This window comes from Gopherus flavomarginatus, chromosome 2, assembly GCF_025201925.1.
Source record: "Gopherus flavomarginatus isolate rGopFla2 chromosome 2, rGopFla2.mat.asm, whole genome shotgun sequence".
Classification (NCBI taxonomy): Eukaryota; Metazoa; Chordata; order Testudines; family Testudinidae; genus Gopherus; species Gopherus flavomarginatus.
The window spans coordinates 137,997,970-138,012,641 of record NC_066618.1 but is presented as its reverse complement, the minus strand read 5'-3'; positions in this window follow the sequence as shown (position 1 = coordinate 138,012,641).

Below are 14,672 nucleotides of genomic sequence, written 5' to 3'. Positions count from 1 at the left end.
TCAGAAAGGGTGCATCTACATACCTGATGATCAACCCAGGCTGCAAATCCTCTGAATCTGCCATGATACTCCTCTTTGGAGTCACTTTGGTCGCTTCAAGACCCAGGCTTTGATGTCAAGGAATTTCTAGTGGCTGGTCCTCCGCACTCCAGTAGCTACTTATGTCCAGTTTCATGACCTCTGCACCCAGATCAAAACCCCCTCAGTCTCCTTCAGCCCTTGCCTGCTACACTTTGGCCTTGTGACACCATGTTGATGGACTTTATCATGGAGCTACCACCTATCCAAGACTATATCACAGTCCTAGTGGTAGCTGATCACCTGACAAAGCTGGCACATTTTATACTGGGTTGCAATCTCCCCACCATCCAGGAAACAGCCCATCTGCTCAAAGACAATGCCTTTTGCCTTTGTAGATTACTCACGACCGTAGTATCTGACTGAGGGTCCCAGTTTGTTTCCCATATTTGGCAGGAATTTCTGCGCCTCCTGGATATTGAACCTTGCATGTTGACTGTTTACCACCCATGTACGAACAATCAGGCAAAGAGAATCAATCAGGTCCTGGAGCAGAACCTACATTGTTTCCTAAATTGCCACAGGGACAATTGACTCATTTCCCATGGAGAATTTGCCTACAACAACTCCACACATGCCACAACACAGATGACCCCTTTCTTCCTGAATTATGGGTTCTACCCACAGTATCACCCAAAAATCTCCCTTGACTCACTGATGCCCACCATTGTTGACCTCACCACACACATCCACCAAGTACATAAAGAACTCAGACACTGGTTTGAAGAGGCTAAAACAGCATACAAGCACCACATCAACCAGCACAGTCAGCCAACTCCTAACCTCAAGGTTGGTGATAAGGTTTGGCTGTCCATCAAAAACCTGTGCTCCACCCGGCCATCCATGAAACTGGACCAGAAATACCTGGGGACATCTGCAATCATGGAAAAACTTAACCCGGTAGTCTTTCAACCGCCTCTGCCAAAATCCCTCAAGATCCATCCTGTGTTCCATATCTCCCTCCTGAAACCTGACACTGATAATCCCTTCCCACATCTCTCTACTGCTTCCTCTCCACCAATAACAATACAGGGCCAAGAGGAATACATAGCCCAGCAGATTATGGACTCTGCTGAGTCAAGGAGGACTCCAATATCTGATCTGAAAGGGAGGGATGTGTCCCAGAAATCATTCATGGGAACTTGTGGAACATAACCCTGCCCTGAACATCCTGCACACTTTCCACACCAAGAAACCTGGTCCAAAGTCTCCTGGGAGACAACCCAAAGGGAGGATTGTGCTGTCAGGGATCAGAGCATCAAGGAACAGCAGCTGCTGCTCTGTTGCCTGACTAGCCATGCTGTTAGGCAACCAGTGAGACCAGCTCCACAGCCTTAAAATTCTGAGTGGCCACAGCCCCTGACTGGCTCCTGGTTTAGCAGTCCTGCTCATAGCCCCCAAAGCAGTTCAGCAGCTGCTCTATGCACACTACACCCACACTTGTACTTGCCCTTGCTCAAGTGTTTGCTCCAGCCTGTTCCACTGCCTGCTTCTTCTTGTTCCAGCTCTTCTTCCAGTCTTGCTCCAGCCCCTGCTCCTTTCTGGCTTCAGACTTCTGGCTTTGAACCCCAGCTCTTCCTCTGGCTTATGTCTCTAGTTGACCTTCCAGTTCTGGCATTTGGCTTCCATCTCTTTGGTACTGATCTGTGGGCCCGCATCTGGCTTACGACTCTGGTTTACCCCCTCCAATTGTGGCAATTGGCTTCTGCCCTTCCGGTACTGATCCTCAGCTCATTTCCTCGACTCTGCTTATCCTGGACCCAGCTGTAACTGGTAGACCAACCTCTGACCTTCATCAATAGTCCTGACTGCTCACAGCCCAGTCAGCAACAAAAACTTGCATTTTTTAGACTTGCCCTGATCATTCTCCTTAAGGAATACTAGTTTTGAGCCCATGTTCCATATTTTCATCAGTAACTGTCAGTGTCTGTGATTAATCTTGTGATGCCTTTGATCAAGATTTTTAAATTATTAAATAGAAAATATCGGAATGAAAAAATCTGGCCAGCACATTTGTTTACAATGATTCAATACTTACTTTTAAAATATAAGAATGCAGAGTTTTTTCATTTGTGTATGTTTAATTCCTGTGTATGTATGCATATAAGGTGATTTATGGCAAGAGGCATATACAATATAAAATATATTTTTTCAGCTTATATGACAGTAAATGGATGGATATGATCAAAAGTGTCATTGTGCTTTAGGCCTTTTCTTGTGTGATGGGATCTTTCTTCAGTGATCCAAGAGGGGAAATTTGTCAAGATAATTGTTAACCTTTTTCTTCTTGTTTCGTATGACTGGAGAACATTAACCAATAAAAACCAGAACTAAGACTGATTTGAACAGATGTGCTTTAGTGAGTGGCTTTAGACCACTAGACTGTAGACGTTGAGGGTGAACTGAATGGAGAAAAAGAGAATAAAACGTTCAGTGACTATGAGACCTGTTAATTTCAAGGAGGAATTTAGAAAGCTCCATGGATCACTGCTTTAATCAACCTCCTCCTACTTGACCATGAACTTGCTGAAACATGATATCATTTGTGACTCTGACAGTGTGGGAGATCAATGTCGGAGGCTATAAACAATCTTCCATCCCACTTTACTACTGATTTCAGAAACAGAAGAGAAAATAAATCATGTGTTCAAACCATTTTTACTACAGCAAATGGCCATGTGTGACTGAATTGCTAAGACGTTTTAAATAGGACGTGAACCTACTTGCAGTTTTTAAAATTGGGCTTCTTTACTGTCAGAGTCCTACGGGGGGAATAAAGTTTTCATCGACAGGTGGCTAAACTGTGCTTGCAAACTAAATAAGTGTACGACTTCTCATTTTATGCAACAGTAGGCTTAAAAACTGTGCACGCAAAGGGGACTTATAAGTCACCAAGTTTCTTTCTTTCTTTCTGAATATATATTTGAAAATGTTGCCCACTTTGTCACGTTTCATGCCCAAAGAGGTCCAAAAGGGCAAGTATTAATAAACATTATTTAAAAAATAAAGAAGCAATGACTGATAAATTGTAAATATTTGTCTCCAGGCATACTTTCAGAACTCTGCACTCTTCACTCAACTCTGCACTTCTCTTTAAGATATGGAAACTCATCAGCTGGAAAATTAATCAAGGTCACATTTTTTTCTCCAGTTGTCTGTTCTGAACATCATCATTGGACTGAGTATAATTGTCTTCATAGGTATAAACACTGTGCAGTGGGGGGGATTTAAAAAGCACTAGTCACCTCGTTGACATGTACTATGTTTTTCCTTCTGGCAGTAACATGTATCAGAATTATTGGCTGTCAAAGTACCCCAATTTGAATCCAATACAGAGAATCTGGACTAAATTAAAGAAAGCAATAGCTAAGAAAACCTGCAACATAGAACAGCTGAAAAAAACATATTATGTACACCTAGAACGAACCATCCTCCCATTTGCAAGAAATATATTGACAGTGTTCCAGAGAGACTTCAGCATGTAACAGAATGTGATGGTGTGCACACTTAATATTGAAAAGAATGAGAGGGAAATTACAGTATCTTTGGTTTTTTACCTCAGAATAAATGTTTGTAAATCTTAAAACCAGGTGCCCAAAGAAATTATTTCTCTGTAATTTCAATTAAAGCATTAATTAGAATATAATGATATATTTGAATACCGGACACTTAATCCAAGTAAATAACATGGGAGGCAGAGTCTGCAACCCTTACTTACACTGATTAGCACTTACATGAATAGTCAGCAGGGCTATTTAACTAGGCAAATGCTACTTAATAAGACATTATAGAATCTGACCCATTTCAGATTTGTAAACTCTTTGAGGCAAGGACTAACATTTTTCTATATGTTCGTACAATGCTTACTTAGATTAGCTCTCATTACTATTGCAATATATATGTTTCATAATAGCAGAGAGTAAATATATTGCCATTATCCTTCTTGAACCTTGTTAAGTTTTATAGTTTAGTAGATTCAAGGTGTCTTTAACAGTGCAAATTGCTCTCACAATATACTACACATAATGCTGCTCTTATCTGCAAATGTACTCTCTCCTTACCTCATATAAATGGAGCTCTCCTTTTAAAAAAGCAAAACACAACACAGACTTCCATGATTGTTGTATCTGCAGCAAGACACACCACTGTTGAACATAAAATGCAAAGTAATGAATAAATGGATAAAGTAAACTACTATAATTATTTCAATACAAAAAACACGGTCAAAGACTATCACAGTAGAGCATTCAAATACACAAATGACAAAACACTCAATTATAGCTCTCACAGGTACTGTAAGTGGGTCTCGTGTACATATGCATTGAGATCTGCTGTAATGCTCTTCAGGCTGTTACATGCATACCTTAATATATATGTTCAAAGTGGCTGAGCTGCAACTGCAGTGGGAAATGTAAATTGGAATTTCCTGACGTGACAGCATTTTTAACAGAAAGATGCATGCATGAATACAGGGTTTTATATTCAATTTAAGAGTATGAAGTTGCTTTGTGTTTATTTAAATGTACCAGTGCTCTGACAAATGTGCATTCACAGGATCAGGGTGTGATCCTTGAACCAATATAGGTACCTAAACTCCAGAGTTAGGCACCTTAGTCCACTTGCATGGCACCATTTTGATCTACAAAACTCCTGCTTAGCTACCCCTAACCCTGTAGGTGCCTAAACTTACTTGGCACCTAACTTTCCACTGTAAAAGTCTCCTAGGCAGCTAAGTTTTAGACCCTGCCATGTGCACTGATGCCCCACTCTTGAAAGCCATATTCCTATCTTCTGTCTAAGCCTCAGAGCAATTCACAAACCAGCATTTGCTGCCTAAGTCATGTGCAGGGCCCAATCTGGTAGGCAGGTTCTGAGCATACCTGCTGGATTGGGTCCTACTCAAAGTCCAGCCAAGGAGGGAGGCGGTGGTGCCCACTTACAACTTTTAGCCCCGTGGTTAGGGCATTTGCCCGGGATGGGATAGGAGGGGCAAAGGATTTGAACTGGAGACCTTCCACCTTTCAGGAGAGTGCTCTAATCACTGTGCTCTGAGAGACATCCTCACTCTTTCCTATTGAAGCCATTCCACTGTGGATAAAAAAATGAAATAGTAACTGGAGCAGGGGGACTGGACCTGGGATCTCCCACCTCCCGTTGGGTGCCCTGAGACCAGGCTACCAAGTCTTTTTCACTCTCACTCTCTTTCTCTCTAGCCCAAGGTTTAGTTCAGTATTTAGTTTAATAGAATAGCCATTGGGCCAGAGAGAGATTCTGTGGTCCACCACTTCCTCCTCAGACCATTTTGTGTGGAGTGAGGCTGACACCTAACTCATTCCCTCAAGAAGCAGCTTAGGCGCCTAAGTGGCCTGATTCCAGAAGGTGGGTTCCAATGTTTCCTCTAAATTTTTGCATCCATGTGCAGAATGAATTTTGTTATGTGCATCAATATTGAGGTAATGTGTGGATGTGTGCCACCAGTAGAAACAAAAACCTAGATGTGACCAGAATCCCAATCCACAATGGAGTTACTCAGTTAGGGAGAACTGCAAAGAATGGAGCAGACAATCCCCAAAACTGGTAGATATTCCACTACTTATATTTACCAAACCAGCACAAAACAGCTTCTATAATATCTTACTGGTTACCCAGAAGCCAACAACACAGTTCCCTTAAAGCAACCCAGCCTTAGGCCTCCACCAAGACACCCAAATCAAATGTGATGAGGATTACTGAAAGTCTTATTCACTATATGAGAAAGTTCTACCAATCTCAAAGGATCAGACACATTACCTCCCATTACCTTTGCTTGACAGGTCGGAGTCCATAGGTAAACAATAGGCTATCATAGAAAGTTTGAGGTAGACCTATTGCCCAAACACCACTGGTAATTAGCTACACAGATTAACATAAGATAATTTATCCATTAAGCAGTTTATCACAAACTTTAAAGAGACATATAGACAATGACATTATTTCACCCAAGATTCATCTAAATGTTAATATTCCCTTTTAATCTCTGAATCAATAGCTATAGTGATAGACAGGAACTGTCTGCTTACATGGCTAACATCTAACAAGATATAGTTAAACACATACAATTTGTGTCACCTCCAATTCTCTAACAATACAGGTTTGCACTTCAAAGGTCTAGCATATCTAACATGGAATGGCCCTAATTACTATTCACATACTTTTCTAACATGTCTTTACAGGTTGACTCTGGGTCATTTAGACTTCAGAATGCTTATCTCTTTCTGACCATGTGTCACCTTTGTTTAAGATTCATTGCAATTACATAACAGTGGTAGCAAGAATGATTTGCATGATTCTATTTTAATCAGATAAAGTCACACTAGATATAATTAGAGCTGTCAATTAATCACAATTAACTCACACCATTAACTCAAAAAACATTAATACTGATTAGAAAAAATAATCATGATTAATCTCACTTTTAACAATAGAATACCAATTGAAATTTATCCAAAAATATTTTAAATAAATGGTATTCTATTGTTTATTTTTTTAATTGCACAGTTATTCATGATTAATTGTTTTAATTGCTTGACAGCCCTCAATATAATATATATCTGTATTTTTGAAAAGTTACTACAGGGATAATTACTCCAGCCAGGACAGGTTAGGAATTTTAGAACTCATTACTCAAAGAATTAAATATAAGTGTAAGAGAGAAATAAAATTCTGAAATGCATAGACCAGTCAAAAAGTGAAATAACACACTTTGAAAGAATACAATTACAGAGAATATATGTGTATTGCAGAAAGTACCAAGAAGTAACAACAACAATAACACAAGTACATGTGGGGAGGTGAGTGTGAAAGAGACAGTATGTGAGTGTGTGTGTGTCAGAGACAGACAATGTGTGTGAGAGAGAGAGCCCTGTCCTCCCTCCCCCATTCTGTGGAGATGGGGTACATGGGCAAGGAGTAGGTGGGGGAAGAGAGACACCCTGACATCAGAACCCTCCTCCCCCCTGCCCTCGCTCTGCACCATCAGCAGGAGGGTCCTGGGAGCAGTTGGCTAGGGGCTCCAAGGCAGAGGGCAGGAGCAACATGGCAGCAGAGCAGTGGGGAGAGGGACAACTGAACACACACCACGGGGCACCTGATTGACTCTTGGGTGGCCATGAGGCCACGCAGCTTAGAGGGAACACATGGGTTGCCATTCATGTAATGCAAGCAGAGATAGACACTTCCCTGCATCCTGAACTTAGACACCTATCTCTGTGAGAGAGGCAGGGTTTAGCACATACCCCTCTCACTGGCATCTCCTATTGGCTAGCTTAGACAGCTCCATGCCTAGAATGTTGGCTTTGTGGATCACATCTTAAGGCACCTGTATCTTCCCATTCATTATATATAGAAACTAGGCTCCTAATTTGGCCTTGTGGGTATGAGTGTTGTTCCTATGATCTTTCTATGCATCTAAAAGCTAGGTGCTGTGATGCGCAGCATTGCAATGCCAAAGTCGATTTGTGGATCCCACCTTATATGCCTCAAAGCATAGACAGGATATTAAATCTCAATGGAGTAGCCATGCCAGAAGAGATAACAAGAGACAGAGCAAAACTGGTAGCAAAACAGTCAGAGTTTAGACTGAGTTTCAATGTGTGGAAAAGCATGATACTTCCCATCTCAGGGCGAGAGTCTTCTGTGTTGCTGCTGGGGTCTATTGTCACACTATTGGAGAACCAAGAGAACAGGCATATTGAGGCTAGTGAGAACTGCTGAATTCCTAACCTGTGCAAAGAGAATGGGAGCAAAAGAGTGGCATTTCCCATCCCAGGGGACCTTTTTTAGGAACATTGTGGGTGATGGAGCCATAATGTGGTTTGGACCCTGTCCCTAATACAATGTTGGAATAAATCTGTGACCAATAACATGTATTCATATATGGGATTAAAATATGTTATGTTACCAGTGTTAGGAGCAAAAAAATGCCAGCTTTAGCGAAAATCAACTGCAGGCCCAGTTACCAAGTTGTGGTGCTAGCTGGCCCCAGTTATGTGGTATAAACTGTGCTAGACATTGTCAGGGGACACAAATAGGGAGAAGGAAATATCATATACAGATATATGAATTGAGAAGTGGAGCAAAGAGCAAAGAGTTGTGAACACAAAGAAAAGGGAGTCGTCAAAACATCATTTTCTATGTAAATATAAGGGGATATAAACCCTTATCCACTAACCAGTGGTATTCAATCTTTAGTATATATAGCTATTTAGTTTCATGAATTTTGTTTTCATGAATATAATTTCCAGTAATAAAAGTGAGGAGACGTCAAACTTGTAACTAGGTCTAAATTAGTAATATCCCTTAGATCTTTGAAAGATAAAAATAATCCACATAATTCAAACACATCAGAGCATTATTGTAACACTCATGGTAACATTTATCATTATGTAGCTAAGACACTACTAGTCTTAACTGCTAACTCTTTGACATTATGTTGCTTCAGTTATTTGTGAATTACAGTTATGCATGAATCATGTATGACAGGATATGAGTAATGATTTGGGGTGAAGGGTTGTAAACTTATTTTGCAAACAATGCTGTTGTGGAAACTACATCCTCATTGTTATAAGTCTAATGTAGAGTTAATATTTATGTATGAGTAAAATGCTACTGCTGTTCACTGTTATAATATTGTGTTTTTATTTGACCAATTATAAAAATGTTTTCTTGTCCTTTCAGATGTAGCAAAACTGTTTGCATCTGGAAACATTCAATCTACTTTCAAGTATAGAAGTAATGGAACCCATGTTTCATTATAACATCTTGTGAGTGCAAGTAGGACCTATGCAGAAATATGTTTTAATGTTAGCATGCCATATGCATATTACGTTCACTGCTTGGCATGTGAGGGGCCTTGAATTCCTCTTTTCATCCCAAACCATCTTTGCAGACATGAGGAGCAGTACAGCATCACCATTCAGTCTTGTCTATGGCTTGTTCCTCCATTAAGCCCAGTCTGGCCACATCCCTGTGTATGATGTCCTGCTATGTAGTCAGTGGTTGGCCTCAGGTCAGAATGGCCATGGCTGTGCTAACATTATTTCCTTTGTCATTCGTATGTCTTCTGCACAGTTCCCACTATCATTATCGTTTTGACTGTAGCCAATCCCATATCCTGATTTCACATCATACTCTCCTTCTATCTATTTAATTTGTCTGAAAATTATTCCACATTATACACATGCTATCTTTCAAAGAAATTCTGTCTACTGCCTGTAGCCTTCTGACATCTATTTCATTTGATGCAGCTACTTCCAGACCATAAAGTTATACCGTTACTATACCTTGAATAGTAATACATACTTTATTATAATATGGTTATATATGAATGTGGAGTGAGGTAGTATGAAACAGGGGACTTGAGATTATACAGCTATTTTCTCCAGCACCGTGCTGTTCTGTGCACAGCCAATCAGGAATTAAAAACAAAACACCAAACAAAATGAAACAGCTGGGTGAAAATGAAAACCAGCAATCAGTGGTGTGTTGGAAATTTTTTTTAAAAGATATCCAAGTCTCCCTGAAAGTCAATGGAATGTAGGTACCTAAAAGCACCTTAATGATGTGAACATTTTGCCCTTGTTGAGTGGAAAGCCTATGTGATAGAACTCTAGCTTTATGAAAATTCATTATAAATTGCAGACAAAAAAAGTATACGCACATGTATACATCATCATTGCCAATTCCTACTGCCAGCTGGAAGTTCTGCCTCATAGATGTGAGGTTATAACAATTCCACCACTCTAGAACTGTGCTGATTTTAGAGCTATGGATATTGCACAATAATTAAATTAAAATGAGTAATGAGAAACTGTATTGGGACTAGATAGGCAGTGTAAACTAGGTTTTGTTCCCTAAGTATCTCAGCAGCATTGTAATAAATAAAGGGCAGCAATTTTCCTCAGCAGCCAGAAAGAAATGTTGATTCTATTTATTAATAATGACAAGATCAAATCATCTACAAAATAAATCATACCACCTACATAGCTTGATTCAGAAATTTAGCATAATTTCCTACTGACTATACCACATTGCTGGCCCTAATAATGTGACAATAAGTAGGCTTTACTCTGAAAAAGTTACAGTGGCACAACTTTTCCCTAATTGCACCACAAAACTGGGAATTACCTCTCTAAATAGTTTGATACAAACTTAATTTGCAACATTGTTACACGCTTTAATATGCTGAACAGTTGTAACAGAACACAATCTCTACCACCACACTTTAATTTCCATTAAAAGTATGCTATAAACATTCCTTGCATTACTATTATTAAGTATTTGGAATTTGATAAAGTAGATTGGAGTTTCTCATTATAATATTAAACAAGGATGAACCCCTGTAAGAGAAAGAATATCCCCAAATCACAACTTTTATTATGTTACTTATAGTATAGAATAATTTAGGGACATTAAACAACTCACTAACAATAAAACTAGGACTGTCAATCACAGTTAAGCCAAGTGATTAACTCAAAATTAATTAACTCGATTAAAAAATCACAATTAATCTCAGTTTTAATCACATTGTTAAACAATAATAGAATACTAATTTAGTTATTTTAAATATTTTAGATTTTTTTTTTACTTTTCAAATAATGATTTCAGTTAACACACAGAATACAAAGTATACAATGCTCACTTTATATTATTTTTGATTACAAAAATTCACATAGTAAAAAAGGTAAACAAAAGAAATAGCATTTTTCAATTCACCTCATACAAGTACTGTAGTGGAATCTCTCTATCGTGAAAGTGCAATTTATAAATGTAGAAATATTTTTTACATAACTGCACCCAAAAACAAAACAATGTAAAACTTTAGAGCTATAAGTCTACTCAGTCCTGCTTCTTGTTTAGCCAATTGCTAAGTCTAACAAGTTTGTTTATATTTACGGGAGATAATGCTGCCCGTTACCTATTTACAGTGCTACCTGAAAGTGAGAATGGATGTTCACATGGCACTTTTGAAGTTGGCCTTGCAAAGTATTTACTTTGGGGGAGGGATAGCTCAGTGGTTTGAGCATTGGCTTGCTAAACTCAGGGCTATAAGTTCAATCCTTGAGGGGGGCCACTTAGGGAGATGTGGCAAAAATCAGTGCTTGGTCCTGCTAGTGAAGGCAGGGGGCTGGACTCAATGACTTTTCAAGGTCCCTTCCAGTTCTAGGAGATAAGTATATCTCCAATTGTTATTAACTGCCAGATATGCTAAATATGTGCTTTGACTTCTGGATTGCACTTTTATCTTTTTTACAGTGTGAATATTTGTAATAAAAAAATATGAAGTGAGCACTTTACACTTTGTGTTCTGCATTGTAACTGAAATCAATATATTTGAAAATGTAGAAAAACATCCCAAAACATTAACAATACATTTAAATTGGTATTCTGTTATTAACAGTATGATTAAAACTGCAATTAACTGCAATTTTTTTTATCATTTGACAACTCTAAGTAAAACCCGAATTGCCATGAGTTTGCTCCCTCACAATGACTCAGTAATCATATGGTGTAATTTTCCATAATATTCTAGTAGGGTTGCATCAGTACCAAATAAAGAGGTAATATAATTTCTCTACTCCTTCCCAACATTCTCCAGTTTTATACAATCAAGGATCACATTAGCCCTTTCAGCCACAGAATTGTACTGGAAGCCCATGTTCAGCTAATTATCCACCATGAAACCCAAATCTTTTTCAGAGTCACAGCTTCTCAGGACATCCTCTCCCATCTTGAATGTATGGCCTATATTCTTTGTTCCTAGATATATAACTATACATTAGGCTGTGTTGAAACACGCATTGCCTGTCTGCGCCCACCGTACAAAATGATCTAGATCATTCTCTATCAGTGGCCTGTCCCATCTTCGTGATTTATTATTCCCAAAATCTTGGTGTTATCTGCAAACTTTGTCAGTAATTAATTTGCTTTCTTCCATGTTATTGTTAAAAATGTTAAATAGTGTAGTTATCAGTCAAGTGGGATGATGGTGGTCTAGCCTGGTGACCAGAGTGGGCAGCAGGCCTAGTGGCTGGGGTCAGAGCTGTACTCAGTCACCAGAAGTCAAAGTCAAGGGGAAAACTGGAGGGCTGAAACTGAGTACCAGAGCTAAGGAGCTAGAGCCAAGGGTCAAAGGAATTGTAGGGCAGGAACTGGAGAGAACAGGGTATCAGATTGGGAGTGGTTCAAGGCATGAGCAGAACAGAGGTAAGGCTGGGTGCAAGGCAGGAGCTTCAGGGGAGCTCCAGGCACCAGCATGTCAAGCATGTGCCTGGGGCGGCAAGCCACAAGGGGCGCTCTGCCAGTCGCCGCGAGGTCAGCAGGCAGGTTGCCTTCGGCGACATGCCTGCGGAGGGTTCGCTGGTCCCGCGGCTTCGGCGGACCTCCCACAGGCGTGCCGCCGAATCTGCGGGACCAGGAGCCTCCCGCAGGCAAGCAGCTGAAGGCAGTCTGCCTGCCGTGCTTGAGGCAGCAAAATACCCAGAGCCGCCCCTAAGGAGTAGCAAGAACAAGGTAACACAGAAGAAGGCATAGTGATGAGAGTGAACACTGAAAAGCCTGCTGCTGCTGCTGGCTTAAGAGCCAGCCTGGAGGCCTCTCCAGCCAATCCGGTGGAGTAGCTAAACAGGCAGCCGGCTACAGGCCATTTGCACTGATGAGGCTGCCCAGAGACTAGCTCTGTTGCAAGCCCCAATTTTTGACAGTAGAGCCAAGAGCACATCCCTTCAGAACTCCACTGGAAACACACCAGCTCAGTGATTTGCCAATAAGGAAAATAACAATGATTCACTTGGTTCCTTTTTTTTTATTACTTTAATGCCACATGTGCAAGTGCACAGCTGGCTTTTAGATAAAATCAAAGCCCATTTTACATAAAAGGACAAGACTGATCAATAGATTAGTTTTTATACCCTTTCAGAGGGGGAAAACTGTTAAACAAAATTAAAATAGTTGGCAATCTGGCTTTGGAAATTACAACAGCAACAAAACATTATCATTTGTTCTTCATCTACATCAAACTGGCAGGTGCTTATTCTTAGAATTATGTGACACAAAGTTACGCTCACACAAAAGGGTAAATAAGCTGCTTCTTGATCAAAGCTGATAAGATAAATGTTTTGCTTCGTTGCAGCATGAAATGTTAGTGATAGTTTTCATAGTCTGAATGTCTTGATATTAGATCAGTCAAATATCCTCTTATTGCTTTTCCAATGCCCCAAGCTCTTTTTTCAGACCATTATTTTTTTTCAGATCTGATCCTGAAAAGAGATGAGCATCTATTCAAATTTACAGCACTCAGGACCTCACAGTCTCTGGTCCTCTGTCTTTAGAAGATGCATGCCTCAATACTATATATTTTCAAGGTGAGTTTTTTGATCATTAGCACGGAGAAATTAGGGTCTCACTGGAGAGCTACAGTTTTTTCTTGGTAGCAGTAGCACAGTCTATTCTTTACTTGCGAACAGCTCACACTGTAAATACAATGTACCTGTCATGGGGAGTTCACTCCTACACTAACCCAGGTGGAGTTAATACAGTAACTTCTCACATAAAGTTGTAGTTATGTACCTGAAAAACACTACTTTAAGTGAAATGATGTTAAGATTTCCCCATAAGAATTAATGTAAATGGGGGTGGGGTTAGGTTCCAGGGCAATATGTATATGTACACACAGTATAAGTTTTAAACAAACAAGTTAATACTGTACATAGCAATGATGATTGTGAAGCTTGGCAGCACAAATAGAGGGAGGAGACACAACAGATGCATGGGATGGCAGTGACTGAAAATATATCTTTCAGAAACTGAATGTGCTGATGAACCCACGCTATCCCACTGGAGTGCACCAATCCCTCTACTGTACTTTACAAAGTGTCGAGGGGTTCATGTATGTGTGAGACAGAGACACACACCATGTGTGTATTTGTATATGTGTGTGTGAATGAGAGACAGAGACGGGCATTGCCCCTTTAAGTACGCTAACCCCACTCTAAGTAAACTGAATTTTAAGTAGATCAGCAAGTTGAGACAGCAGCTACTGCCAGCAAGCTTCCTCTGTCCTGAGCCCTATAGTGTCCCCTCCCCCACCTGCTCTCTGGAAATAGGGTACAGAAGCAGGGGGCAGGAGCGAGGTGGGAGTGGCACACCCTGACATCAGCACCCCTCTTACCCGCCCCCTGCACAGCAAGCAGGAGGCTTCTGGGAGAAGCTCCAATGCAGAGGGCAGGAGCAGCACATGACGGTGAGGGGAGGACCACCTAAACTGCTCAGCAATTGATAGCCTGCTGGGTGGCTGCCTCACAGGGAACTTAGGGGAGCTGATGTGGGGGCTGCCAGCCCACCCTGGATCCAAGCTCCCACCAACTAGGTCCAATGGGCTGCTCTTCCTGCAAGCAGTGGACAAAGCAGGCGGCTGCCAAACAACATTATAAGCAAGCATTGCACAACTTTAAATGAGCATGTTCTCCAATAGATCAGTGATGTAACAACGAAACAATGTTAACCGGGACAACTCTAAGTGAGGAGCAACAAAGAGTCCTGTGGCACCTTATAGACAA